The sequence below is a fragment of the Ahaetulla prasina genome, chromosome 6 (genome assembly GCF_028640845.1).
Source record: "Ahaetulla prasina isolate Xishuangbanna chromosome 6, ASM2864084v1, whole genome shotgun sequence".
Classification (NCBI taxonomy): Eukaryota; Metazoa; Chordata; class Lepidosauria; order Squamata; family Colubridae; genus Ahaetulla; species Ahaetulla prasina.
Genome location: NC_080544.1, coordinates 59927130 through 59942194, shown reverse-complemented (window position 1 = coordinate 59942194; position 15065 = coordinate 59927130). Strand labels below are relative to the sequence as shown.

Here is a 15065-nt window from a genome sequence, read left to right as displayed (position 1 = left end):
TCACTAAGCTTAACATGCCTAAAATAAATCCACTCCCAAATTCTAGCTTGTAGAAGTCCTAGATGTGCCTGTTTGTTGACATCTTCATGTCAATGTTTTGCCTAAACCTCAGCCATTTGGTAGCTGGGGGAGGGAGAGAGTGGAGGAGGGAGCAAGGGAGAGAGAGAGAGAGAGAGAGAGAATGAATCCCAGATACTCATTGGTGATATTTGGAATCCTATTTAGAATTAAATGTGGTTTAATCCTAATCCTGAACTAAATATTTTCCACATGATTCGAATACTAACTTTCTTAATGTAACAATTATCCATTGATAATTAGTAGTTTTGCACACTGGAAATACTAGGAATAAGTTTTTATGGAAGCTGTGCTAAGAGTGGTGAAACTGGAGAACTTTGAATTCAAATAACTAGCTTGGATAGGTAGATATAAAGAATCCTCAAAGACATGCAGTACAGTACAATTTATTATAAGACTCTTTAATTGACAAAATTAAGTGTTGGTTATATCTCAAGGACTGTATGCAAGGCAAGAACAGCACAAAAATAGATAATTAATAAGTGGGGGAAGTGGGCCATATTGATTCCTGGCAAATGCCTAGACTAGTCCTTCTAAATTACTTGGTAAGAATTTCAGAAGTGGTTTGCCATTACTTTTTCCCTAGAGCTGAAGGGAAGAAACAGCCCAAGGTCACCCAGTTAGTTTTATGCCTAAAGCAAGACTACAACTCACAATCTCCCAATTCCTAGTCTAATTACTACACCAAAGTGGTTCTCAGTTAAGCAGATAATTACGGACTGTTGCTGAAATCAGCCAAGAACACAAGCTTGTACAATGTTTAAATCAGTGCTATTTCTCTGCTGTAAAGCTAAAACTGTTAATCCCCAAGATTGCTATTCAGGTTTATTGCACAGGACTCCCTTGTAACAAAGGTTGAAAGGCAGGGGTGAAATCTAAAAATTTTCCCTACCGGTTCTGTGGGCGTGGCTTAATTGGTGGGTGTGGCTTGATGGTCAGATGATTGGGTGGGTGCAGCCAATAACAATAAATAATAAAATAATAAATAAGGTATACAAAACAATAAAAGGTACCAAAACCCAACTTTGACACTTTACACACACACAATACAACACAACTGACTCATACACAATGTAAAAGCAGCTGCACTTCATCCAAAATGGCCCCTGCAACAAGCAGGAACCTCACACGTTCACACTTTACACACACACAACTGACTCACACAAACACACACACAATGCCACATACAGCTTTGTGAGATTTTGTGTGTTTGTGTAGTTAAAGTGAAACACTACAGAAATACACCAAATCTCAGAGAGCTGCACAAATATTTTATTTTATTATTTTTATTTATTTTTTTAGATCGGGGTCTCCAATCTTAGTAACTTAGTTTGTGGACTTCAACTCCCAGAGTTCCTCATTCAGCAAAGCAGGAAGTCAAAGCAAGCTTTTTTTTTTCTTCAGTAGCTGAAGAAAAGCATGCCCTTGCAGTGAAAGGAGCAGTAATTATAGGTAAGTGAGGAGGGGGAATTGGCTGGGCATGGGTGGGGGCTGTTGTAAGTGTGAGGAGCAGGAAACTCCTCTGGAATCACCAGAGGAGGCTTTTAAAACCTCTTTTTCCCCCCCTTTGACTGAAGAGAGTTTTTTTAAAAAAACTTTTAAAGGGTTTTGATGCTCTCTGCTCAGCCCTACGATCATCAGAGGTTTTTTTTATTTTTAAAGGCATGTTTCGGCTGAAGAAAAACTGCTTTTAAAAGTAAAAAAAAACAAACCTCTGCTGATGGTGCAGCTCAGCAGAGACAGGGGGGCTGGGCCAGGGATTTTTGCTACTAGTCCTCCGAACCAGCAGCTGCCATCGCTACCTAATTAGGCGAGCCGGTGTGAACCAGGAGCATTTCACTCCTGCTGAAAGGTCAAATAGAGACTAGTCATGCTTGGGAAAACATTCATCCAGTGCTCCATTATCATGATCCACGATCATTTTTCTCAGCTAGATCATTCAAGATCTTAACAGCTGTTTTGCCAGAGACTATGCAATAATCACACCTCTTGCATTACATCAGAGAGCTAAGTGTTGTTCTTAAACATCTAGCCCTTGGGTAATGGCAGTGTGTGTCTGATTGCTATTTTTAGGTAATGAGCAGGCTGCCTATAAAGAACTTTTCCCTGTCTTTCTCCATTGTACTAGCATCATCAATGGCATCCATCACTCTTTTTCCTGGTTTTTTAAAAAGATAATGTCATGGAATTACACACTAGTAACCATTTTTGTTCAGAAGACTTGATGGGTGGCTTGGGTTGATTGTATTGTATTTGTTTGTTTGTAGCATTTATATCCCATCACAGTCCCAAAGGATTCTCAATGGTTTACCTAAAATATAAATGTTAAAACTGTCTACAATGCAACAATGCCACATGCATACAAACAAACAAAAATTCAGGAACAATTCAGAAAGACAGTCCAAAAATACCTCAGGCATCACGCCTCAAATGCCCTCTAGAAGAACATTAGTTCTTTACAATAGTAAAGTTAGTAAGTTACAATAGCTTATAGATATCCAGTCGCCAGTGTCTCAAAATAACAGTAATGGAGATTAGTTCCACCCCTCCCCGCTTAATGATAATTGTGATTAGTCTAGAACAGTATTGATCAACCTCAGTAACTTTAAGATGAGTGGACTTCAACTCCCAGAATTCCCTAGCCAGCATCTCAAAGGTTGAGAAACACTGTCCTAGGAAATGCTATAATAAGTCATCTGTTTATATTTGGGGTCATTATGAATGTTTCCCAATCACTGTAATTAGGTGGCAACTTTAGTTCTTCCTTGTTGCTTGACATCCTCACCTGAAATGTTTGGAGCTTTTCCTTAAAATCTTAAAGTCAATATGTCTGTTTTTCTTTAGAACGATAGTGTTATCAAGTGGAGGATGAATGCACGGTTCTAATTTATAGCGAGTTTTGGCTCAGAATGTTCTTCTTTTATTGGAATTTTATTATTTAATTGCTGGTATGTAACTCTGCTATCGTGAGCTTAAATGGTCTGCGGGGGATGGTAGAGGACAGGAAGGCCTGGATGAACGTTGTCCATGGGGTTGCGATGAGTCAGACATGACTTCGCAACTAACAACAACAACAACAACATCTCTTCTATATAACAACGCTTCTTTGTTTTCTTCTTCAAAAGTAATTCTCTTTTTGGAGTTACAAAAGAACTCATTAAAGATTGCTTTTTCTGTCAGATCTTGTATCATATATATATTTCATAATGCTTATATCTGGAAGCTGGGAGAGAAGTCTACTATCCCAAGTTCACCTTCCTATTTGGGCTTTGTAGACAAATAGACTTTTATAGGTAAACAGAAGACTCCAAATCAGTGGTGAAATCCACTGCCAGTCACCATCGGTTTGATGCCTGCGCATGCATGGTGCATGCCAGACGCATGCTGTGCATGCATGTGTGGTGCCTGCTAGATGCATGCTGCGCGGGTGCATGCAGTGTAGAGTGTGTGCCAGATGCATGCTGCGCATGCATGCACAGTACACACCAAATGCCCGCTGCATATGCATGCATGCGCAGTGTGCACCAAATGCACGTTTCACGCAGAAAAAGGAGCCATTTGAAGGTAAGTAGAACAGCAGGGGGGTAACAGCTGTGCCGTGCTATTTAAATTTCCTACTTTCTAGCGAATATAAATTGCACGGCACAGCTGATCATTGGAAATACCGGTTCAGATGAACTGGCAGCTTTTTTTTACTATCGGTTTGTCTGAACCAGTAGCTTTTATCACTACCAGTTTGTCTGAACCAGAGCAAACTGGTAGCATTTCACCCCTGGTCCAAATCCAGTCATTCCAGGCTATATCTGAATCAGTTATACCAGTTCTAAGGATATACTTTAGTGTTTCAGTGTCTCTTTGTAGGATCTCCAATCTCCCCAAATTTCTTTAATTAACACCCTATCTTGGAAATTTATAAATTTTTGTCTCACCTATCTAACTATAGAAAAACATTGAATTACAAATAAGCTATTGAATTTCAGATCAAACTAATCCATAGATTAGTTCTGCTGTTTTCTGGAAAGCATGCTACACTAAATTCTGCACATTGAGGCTAAATTGGTTTGACAGCCAAGCCTTCCCAGAACTGTCCTTTCTTTCTCCTAATCACAAATATGCTTGTATCAAACTTTTTGCTAGATAGTCATTAATATTGATAAACAAGAAATGTATCAGTAATATGACAGACCTTAATTGATCATGCCATATAATGGAATGTAGTTAACACTTTAGCGTAAAAAAAGAGTTTAAGAAGGTTCATTTGCCACAAAGTTAAATCACAGAATGAAGCTAAATGCACATCAGAATAAATGAGATACATTTTCTGTATTCCAAACAGATTTTTGATCAAACCTCTTGATCAACATTATTCTCAACTACTCATTCAAGTTTGATTATTGATAATCCAATGTTTAATAACCCAGTTATCCAGGAAATAGCTAGGAATGGACATTATACTTTGTAGAAACTTCAGATGCCAATATCTTCACCATAAAAAGAACTCTCTGGAATAATCCAAATGTTTATCCCATTTATGTTTAATGGATTCTAAGGATTCTTTATATAATTTAATTAAAAATGTGAAGTCAGATCTGAAATTCTTATTTTTCCAAAAGTTCAAATGCTTCAAAATATAAAGAAACATCATTTCAGGAACTCTCAAGGAATGGAGCAGTTATTGCAGACTACAGGGAACACCTAGAAAAGGTTTCCGGGTTTAAAAAGAGATCATCATGTAATTCCCTGGGCATACTTCATCCTTATAAGACTTATATCTGATCTAGATAGACAGAATCTGGGGAGAGGGAGAGTAACTCTTATGATGGATGTCTCCTTCTTTTGAGAGCTTTCCTAGTCCTTAGCATAATACACACAATAAGCACAGCAGCTCCAAAATACCCCATAGTTTAAATCTGGCAAATAACTCTGCTCTCTAGGCTTTGGTGGAAGTTAGAGACACCTACCTCATGTCAGACAGGGCAAAGCTGGCAGTTTATTTGAAATCCACTGCTCCGTTGCTTCCAGTGTTCTGAGTATCTCTTTCAGCTTAGGTTGTACTGGATGGTGTTTGCCTTTTCCAAAAGATTAGTCTGCTGTTTCACTGCTTAAACAAGGACCAATGATGTCACAATGAAATGTGATCCCCTGGACCCAGCCTTTACGGAACTCCCCCCACATATCACATCCACTACGATGAAAACTTGCCTGATTAACCACTAAATTTGCTTGTATGCTGAACAGCCAGAAGTAAACCCCAAAGCAGCCTCCCTCTCAACTCCACTGAGCAACTACAGTTGTAACTATATACCTTGCTCACTGCTTGTTTTAGAAACAGCTTCTTGGAGAAAAAGAACCCCCAATTTATATAGCATAAAGTGGAATTCAGCATCTCTAAAATACTGTATATATCTTGGGAGATAGGTTTGCCTAATCTGCCAAATCAAGAAGTATCCAGAAATGTCTGATGTGCCTGTCCAGATCTGTGGGGGGGAAGCTCATATTTATAGAAATAATAGCAAGATAAGGCAATGTTAGATAGTTGATAAGAGTGCTATTCCCAAACAGTATTCTATTATTGCCTTAGTTTATCTTCATTTGCACACCACCTTTATCAATACAATCCATCTTATGAAAGCAAAAGGTTTTGGAAAATTAATGTCTAAAACCCTGCATATAAAAAATATACTATTAAAATAAGCGTGCCCACATCACCATTTTTTTTTACCTAAGCAGCACAAAACAAAATAAAAATTGTACTCTAGGAAATAGGAGAACAAGAGAGAAGTCTATAGTTGACACTTGATGCATTTTTGGGATTCTAAAAAGAATAAAGGCAGCTGTGTTACCATGATTAACAACAAATCAAAATCATAAATTTACTAAATAAATAAGTAAAAATCCATATTAAACTAATGCCTTTAGGAAGCTGACAAAAGAAAATAGCCTCAAGGCTTTTGATTTTTCCGAAACTCATGGGGGTGGTGCGAGAGGGGGGAGAATGAGACCCACTGGTCAACTCTTGCCTGTATTAAGCTACATTCTTAGGTGGGTGAACAATCTGCTAGCACTTTGGATAAAAATGTAATTAAAAAAGAAATAAGGAAATTATTGTTGACCTCCCCCCTTTTAGAAATATACAGATACCTAGTATGCTGTTTCTTTTTGAGATAAGCAATTTAATATACAGAAAGTGAAGGGTGTAAAAACATTAACCAAAAAATATATTAAAAGCATGAGATTAAAAAAAAGTAAATAAATCTAAATTATATGAAGACCGTTCACTGTTCTCCATACTTTTCTGTCCTTGCATCTGTCTTTGCTTTCCTCACCTCTATGCAACACTTTACACACTGCCTTTTGTTCTTCAAATTTCTCATCTCTCTCTCAGAGGATCTTTCTCAAGCCACTCATTCTTCTTAAGCTATTCACTTTTTTCATATATTTGTTTTGTAATTCAGTCCTAATAGTTCTTTCTATATAAGCAAACCATCTTAATGTACTTCTTATGTACAGTAGTGATCATTGATTCAAGTTTGCATTCAAACACATCCCTTTAGAAGCTATTCATTCATGACCCTATTGGTTTTACCCTCATACATTTTTCTCTGCCTTCAACTTAATTTTATGTTTCTCCTGACATACTGAACTTTGACCTATAGCTTATTTTATAAGTCGTGTAGATGTGTGTATTATCTTTTACTTTTTCATTAGCATTCACACATCTCACAATTTCTCTACAGTATTAGTGTCCATGATGAGGAGAAGAGGCTCAAAACTAGAATTTCATGATTCCAGCCCCATTCTTTGTGAATGCATGTTATCACACACATTTGACAGAATACTGCTTACATCACAACATTTTACCTTCCACCTTGCAGATGCTGCTATCTCCATCCATTTGCTTATTGCTGGTGTCTTTTCTGGCTAGTAATATACTGAAGATGAGGGACAGAAAAGCCAGATGTTCCCAAGTTGCATATACTAAAATCAAGACAGCATCATTCAGTAGTGTTTGGGAGTAGATGCAGTAGAGGCAGTATAGGGATCAACAATTGAAAATTTAAAAATGCATACCAGTATTGTTCTCTGCCAACCCAAGGATGAGTGAATACCACATTAAGCTAATAGAAGGGAAAAATCCAGAGTGTCCCTATGTGCTCTGATAAATTGTCTGCCTTAACCATTCTTTTCAATAATAAATTTCTAGGCTAGTAATCCAGTTGCCAAAACATGAAGGTTCATTTATCCTTTGGTAAGTAAATGAGGGTATTCATTCATTCGTTTGTTTGTTTATAGATGCCTGAAGGTTAATTCCTCTGGATTTTGGAAATGAAGGTGGTAGGATAGTACCCATACCTACAGTATTTATATTAATCTAATTTGATTACCAGAGTTAAGGACTGAATAGAAAATTATCACCAATCTAAGTATAAATACTAAATTAACATCAGCTCTACTACTATTTCCTATAGTATTGGTAGATCAATGCTAGCATTTTCAGCATTATTACTATTATTAAAGTGGTTGGATTTCTCTCACCTACCTCCATACTCCAGCAACAAAATGTATGATGAGATACTAATATAAGGATAAAGACACTAAGGAAATAAATTGAAATATTGCATAAGCATAAAGGATACTGAAATGTTTCCATAAATCTTGTAGTATCTCCATTCCTCAGTATCATTTTAAAGCAGGGCTCTCCAACCTTGGCAACTTTAAGACTTGTGGACTTTTAACTCCCAGAGTTCCTCAGCCAGCTTTGCTCAGCTTTGCTGGCTGAGGAACTCTGGGAGTTGAAGTCCACAAATCTTAAAGTTGCCAAGGTTGGAGAGCCCTGTTTTAGAGAATAACTATTTTCTCAGGTCCTACATATGGAGAGGAAGCCATCTAAGGAATAATCAGATGGAGTTATACTCTTTATTCTGTTAACAGTTAACAGTTGCAACATAATCCCAAATGTTGTTTTGATATTTGTGATTTATCCACATAGCCTTATTTACTAACATCTCAGAAACAAATCTGTTCTTTATTTATAGCTGTTGTCATAGTTCAAATCAACCTTTAGTTCAGGGGTCTCCAACCTTGGCAACTTTAAGCCTGGCAGACTTCAACTCCCAGAAAGCCCCAGCCAGCAAAGCTTGGTTGAAGTCCGCCAGGCTTAAAATTGCCAAGGTTGGAGACCCCTGCTTTAGTTCAAAATATCCTATAATGGCAAGCCATTTTGAAGAAGGGAAGCTCCCCCTACCTGACATTTAAATTCATAGTGGAACTATGAAATATGGACCAGAAACTTTTATTATTATTTCAAGTATAATCAGAGGAACTGGAATCTCAGTGAGAAAAAATCCAAGCCCAAAGAAAATTCAAATGTCAGGAAGGGAAGAAGTTTTTTTCTCCCCACTAAATAGAGAGAAGGAAAAAGAAAGAATGGAATTTTAGAGCAATATGGATAACTTATTCTCTCTCTCTCTCTCTCTCTCTCTCTCTCTCTCTCTCTCTCTCTCTCTCTCTCTCTCTCACACACACACACACACTTATGGGCCAACAAAGAAGATAGAGAAACAATGATAAAACTTTGTGAAGCAAAATAAAAGTCTTAAGTTGCATCCATTTCCAGATAAGCTATGCCAGGCACTTAAACTTGGACAAAGACATTGTAATTAAATGCCCATGATTGCCTCTGTTTTGTGCTTGTAGTTTTTCTCTTGTGTATCTTGGAAGAAGAATCAACCTCTTGTGCTGTTCTTTCCTTTAAGCACTTAAGACGTTTTATCTTTTGACTCAAATCCACCAAAGAGGAAATTCAAAGAGGTGTTTGTATTTTATTGTTGCTTTTTCCACTCTAGGTCATCATCACAGTCTTGGATAGTGAATTTTTTTATGGAAACTGCAATAATTAGGGAGGCTGGCAGCTCAATTTATTTGAAAAGAAATTACTCTGGGGAAATGATTTGAACCAGAGCTGACTGTAGAGTGTGTGTTCTATCCTTCATGAAGTCTGGTATCATGTCTAAACTATTCTGGGCTGTCACATATATATGCTGGAATCACACCCCTTTGGTTTTGAGGGAAACTATTTTTGCACATTGATAAATAATTAAGAATAATCTTAAACATAAGACAAAGGTAGATGAAACCCAATACATGCTATTTTGTTCCACCAATGTCTTGCAGATTATTTCCAAATAAATATACTTATTTATTTGCTTTTTATGTATAGGCTGTCCCAATGTTAGACTTTGAATGCTTTACATAATACAATAAATATGCCATAAAACCACAGAAAAGTATTATCCAAAGGAAGTCCAGAGAAAAGACCAAAGCATTCCATAGCCAAATTTTAAGGGCTTGTTTAAAGAGAGCTAAGGTGTGGGCCAAGCAAATTTAAGATGGGATTAATTTTACAATACACTAGCCCTGTGCCAAAAAAAAAAAAACACAACATAAGTCAGTGGAGATAGTGTGTCACAGAAACATCATAAAGGGTCAGTTGACCAGTTGGCTAAGTATCAGAAAGATAAAAAAATAATCTAAAATAAATTCAGTCTTATATAGGGTAAAATTATCCCATCAGGTGAGTTGTGGGAACAGAAAAATAGTTGGTTATCCAATTTTGCCTAGTAGTCACTCAAGAAAAGATGTTGGAGGGAAAGTGTACTTAAAAAACCCTGGTCTACATTTTGCAATGGCAGAGGAATTTCGGGCATTCATGAGGAATTTAGTTCTAATAAAAGGTTTAGCTTTAGCCAAAAAGACTTATGATGTAAAGTTAACTGAAACAGCACTGAACAGATAAATAGTTGCCATGCTTACACAGGTGCAAGGGTGCAGTTTGGGTAGAGTGGAAACACACATTAGGCCATGAAACAGATAACATACAACCCTGTACTATATTACTATGGGAATGTACTATTTTTTTTAAATTCACATTTATATCCCGCCCTTCTCCGAAGACTCAGGGCGGCTTACACTATGTTAGCAATAGTTTTCATCCTATTTGTATATTTATATACAAAGTCAACTTATTGCCCCCAACGATCTGGGTCCTCATTTTACCTACCTTATAAAGGATGGAAGGCTGAGTCAACCTTGGGCCTGGTGGGACTAGAACCTGCAGTAATTGCAGGCAGCTGTGTTAATAACAGACTGCATTAGTCTGTTGAGCCACAAGAGGCCCTATTAAATGCATGTGCAAAGGTAAATTGGAGGAAGAGGATTTTCCACTGGTTAGAAATGTGTAAGTGACCAAACGTGAACTAGCCAATGAAATGGCACCATTTGAAATTCCATATATGAAACTGATTATATAAACTGGCTTGTATATGTACTTGGAAAACCAGTTTAGTATAAAAGGCTAGAAATTGGGAGGCAGTGAATTCCAATCTTGCCTTACACACAATTGGGTGACTTTGGGCCAGATACTCTCCCGCAGCCCTAGAAAGCAGGCAATGGTAAACCATGTCTCAAAACTTTCCAAGAAAACTGCAGGAACTAGCCCAGGTAGTCATCAGAGATCAACATTGATTCAAAGGAACCTCACCCCCTGCCACAAAAGTATCTTGGTAGTACTTAATGTATCCTGCCTGTTTGACCAAGATTTTAAAAACTCTTAATAAAGTTTTGGAGATTTTTAACCTGTGCCCTGAGTAGAGGAAAAAATCTCAACCTTGTCAGGGGACTGGGGATGGGTTCTCTAACATGCCCTAAGAATAACTGGCTGCTGCACCCTTTCAATCGCCAGCAATTACATCTCCTACAAGCTCTTCCAGTCAGCAATGTGCCATCAAGGGGGGAAAACCAGTGGTGGAATTCAAATTTTTTTTTACTACCTGTTCTATGAGCGTGGCTTTGTGGGCGTGGCAAGGGAAGGATACTGCAAAATCCCCATTCCCTCCCCACTCCTGGGGGAAGGATATTGCAAAATCTCCATTCCCACCGTACTCTGGGGCCATCCAGAGATGGTATTTGCTGGTTCTCCGAACTACTCAAAATTTCCGCTATCAGTTCTCCAGAGCCTGTCAGAAGCTGCTGAATAACATCCCTGGGGAAAACCCTCCGCACAGGTCCTTGTGCCTAAGTTCTGAAAATGATCACACAGATGAAATGATTTTTGGATGTACTGTTTGCAGGCTTATTAAAGGCAGCAAACGTGGAAGGGATCTTGTATCCATTCCTTTGTTTTCTAAGATGGGCCAATCCTGACTTTGCACCCTGAATGTGAGGGATAGCCCAATTATGATAGCTCACCCTAGGTTATGATGATGTTGTCCCCTTTGTTGTTATTTTTCTCCCCCATTAAAGTTTTGTGTTCCTTCCAAGAAGTGAGGGTGTACTTTTCTTTTCATAGGCCAAGGGATGGGGTTGGCCTGACATTCAGGGTGATGGGGAATAAGCAGAAGGCTTCTGGTGCTCTATCAGCTTGCCTTCTGTGGCCCTTTTGGAGAAAGGGATGGAGATGATGCTGGGCAAAGGTTGGCCAAAAGAATGTTAGATGGTGGCAGCAGCAAAGATAGGCAAAACAAATAGGAACTGTGGTGTTCTTGGTGTTCCAGTGATGATGTTACTACTTAGTCTGATAATGAAACATCGGCAAGTAAAAAAATCAAGCTGAAAAAGCACCAAGGAATCCACAGTTCAACCTGTGCTACATATATTATCTTCTATTGAAAAGAAACTACCTAACCCTTCCCTTTGGTGCCCACTGCTGCCTGTTTGACCAAAGAGGATGGGATTAGTATTGGTTTGATGTTTTGCTAATATTCTTCTGTGACTTCCGGGAGAAAGCAGGTAGAAACTGGGAATTCCCGTGACCTAATGGACACCTAGAGCAAGAACCACATTATTAGTGCTGACTATGTTTAAGGAAGAGTTCATTATCTAGTATATGGAAGGAAACAGGCTTGACTTAACTAAATGGTCTGTTTGGACTATCATCGTAGCAAAAAAATTGCTCAGGATGGGAACTACTTGCACATGACTGCCTATTTGCAAATGGCAAGTAGAATTCTATTCCAATTCTAGGCATTATGGTAGTATAGACGGGCGGTGGTCGGTGGTCTGGACTGGACTGGTGGTCTGTGGACCATTGGTGGTCCGTGAGAAAATTTTGGTGATCCCCCAAAAAATCATTTGCATTTTTAATATTGCACTAAATCAGGGGTCCTCAAACTATGGCCCCTGGGCTGGATACGTGCAATGAACGTTTGTGTTGCTGCAGAGAGTCTCCCCCTTCAGGGTCTTTTTGTGTGGGTTGGAAGGGGGCAGAAATTCCGATGGGGTTTGCTTCAGCCTCCTGGTGTGGGGCTTTGGGTGAAGGGTAGAGGGAAGTGCCGCTGGTGGCGAAGAACCGGAGGACCTTGTTCCAGTGGGACTGCATCATGGCTTGGGACTGGCTGACCATCTCAGCCCGCTGAGCCTCCAGGTGCCGGTACCTGGCCTTGCACTCCCGGAGGTCTTCCCTCTGCTTGGGAAGCCTATGCTCCTAGTCCTCAGTGAGGTGCTTCTGCTGAGCCTCCTTCTCGGTCGATCCAATTTGAACTGAGCCAGCTGTTTTGCCAACTCTTTCTCGTGGTGGCTGCTTAGCTCTAGCAACTGCTTCCTGTTGAGGCCCTGAGGAACCCAGGCGGGCAGGCGAGGAGTGGTGAGTAGAGGCTGGCAAGGTGCCCCTCGACATGAGTGACATTGAGTTGGCCATGCCCACCCAGTCACATGACCACCTTGCCACGCCCACCCAGTCAGTCATTAGGTAGATCATATTAGTGGTCCGTGGGATTTAAAATTATGAATTTAGTGGTCCCTGAGGTCCAAAAGATTGGGGACCTCGGTATAGACAATGGGCTATGACTTTCTGGCCTATCCAGTCCACAAAAACTCCTTTCCTTTTTTTAAGAAAAGTTTTTTATTTTAAATGCATTAAAACAAAAGACAAGACATACAACATTTATATACATTATCACTGTTTATCATCTATTCAAGGCAGTCCTTTCCTATTATTTATACGTATTTTATCTTATTCTACTTTTATTTATCTACCGTTCTTTATTTCATCTACGTTTTACCTTGTTCAGTTTTCTTATCTTACCTATTTTCTAACCATTCATACCATTTGCACCAGACCTTCTAGTATTCTGTGTCTTCTCTTTAATTTCTTTTGTAAGTTTGTCCATCTCTGCACATTCTAGTATTTTTTTAATTAATTCTTCCTCTGTTGGTGAATTTTCTTTCTTCCAATTTTGGGCGTAGGCTATATGTGCTGCTGTTAGTATATGAGTATTAAGTATTGCGTATCGTTTGTATAGTTTTCTGTTGGAATCCCTGATAAAAAATTTTCTGGCTCTCCCTTTATTGGTTCCTGTATTATTTCCTGTAACCACATTTTGATTTTGGCCCAGAATTGTTTTGCCACTGGGCAGGTCCATCAGAGATGATAATACGTTCCGTAATTGCTCTTACATTTCCAACACTTTGGTGAGTTATTGGGGAACATCTTTGCTATTCTGGCTGGTGGAAGATGCCATCTATGAAACATTTTCATCTGGTTTTCCTTGTATGCTGTCGATATTGTCAATTTCATGTTTGTTCTCCACATCTTTTCCCACTTCTCTAATTCTAGTGTATGGTTAAAATTTCTCGCCCATTTAATCATGGTATCTTTCACTATTTCCTCTTCCATTTTATATCGTAACAAGAAATTGTATGTTTTACAAATTAGTTTTTGGTCCTTCCCGTATATTATTTTATCCAATTCATTTTGTTCCAATTGTATCTGATTAATCTTAGAGTCTTCTAAATATTTTGATCTGATTTGGAGATACGTCCACCATTCGACTTGTCTATTCAAATCCTGTTCCAATTCTTGTTTCGTTTTTAATTTCCCCAATTCATTTAATTGGGGAATATAGCTCAGGCAGTAGAGAAGCCTGTTATTAGAACACAGAGCCTGCAATTACTGCAGGTTCGAGCCCGGCCCGAGGTTGACTCAGCCTTCCACCCTTTATAAGGTAGGTAAAATGAGGACCCAGATTGTTGGGGGGGCAATAAGTTGACTTTGTAAAAAAATATACAAATAGAATGAGACTATTGCCTTATACATTGTAAGCCGCCCTGAGTCTTCGGAGAAGGGCGGGGTATAAATGTAAACAAATATATATATATATATATATATATATATATATATATATATATATATATATATATATATATATATATATATATATATATATATATATATATATATATATAGGTCTTTGGTTGTTCGGTTTTCTCCGTGTAAAATTGGAAGTGTCTTGGCGACGTTTCGACGAAGTCTCATTCGTCATCTTCAGGCTTCAGCTTCGTGCTTCTGGGAGCAATGTGTGATCGCAGCTGTTTCTTCCTTTTAACTGCTAGTGGGGGTTTGAACTGATTGGGTGGGAGCTTGGCTGTGCTCTGATTGGATGGTGTTTTCTGTGCTCTGATTGGCTGGGGGTGTGTCCTGTGTTGGTGGGGGCTTGGTTGTGCTCAGTCTGGTCTGTGCTGCAGGGGGATTTGAGCTGGTGAGCTGCATAGCTGTTGTTTGGCTTTGTGGTCGTGCTACATCTTCATAGTGGGTCTGCTGCATGAATGGATTGGAGGGGTTTGAAATGGCTAATGTTGCAGCTGCGGTCTGGCTTCTGGTCCTTGGTCGTGCTTCATGATCAGTGTGGGTTTGGGTCTGCTTTCTGGGTGGATGTGTGGTGGTGATATCCTGTGTGGACCTCGTGAGTGTGGGTCTGGTGTCATTCCTCGTGTTAGGGACTCGTTTGTCAATAAGGCGGGTTTCCAAATGGCTGGTAGGCGGAGGTGTCATCTCGTTTGTTCATGCTGTGTGGGCGTTTTCTATCTCAATGGCTTCTCTGATTATTCTGTTGTTAAAGTGTTCAGTTTTGGCGATAGTTCTGGTCTTTTAAAGTCAATATCATGTCCTGTGACTTTAAAGTGTTGGACCAGGGAAGAAGTTAGTTCCTCTT

The 15065-nt window shown here is 39.0% G+C and overlaps 1 protein-coding gene across 4 annotated transcripts in view; it reads right to left on the bottom strand.

The window, feature by feature from the left end:
• The window catches only part of KAZALD1 (Kazal type serine peptidase inhibitor domain 1), a 36573-nt gene extending 31385 nt beyond the window's left edge, over positions 1-5188 (bottom strand). For all 4 annotated transcript variants that reach the window (XR_009155671.1, XR_009155672.1, XM_058187684.1 and 1 more), the window contains exon 1: positions 5040-5188. The gene's annotated coding sequence lies outside the window, so the exon portion shown is untranslated. The remainder of the gene's footprint in view (positions 1-5039) is intronic.
• Between the last annotated feature and the right edge of the window lie 9877 nt (positions 5189-15065).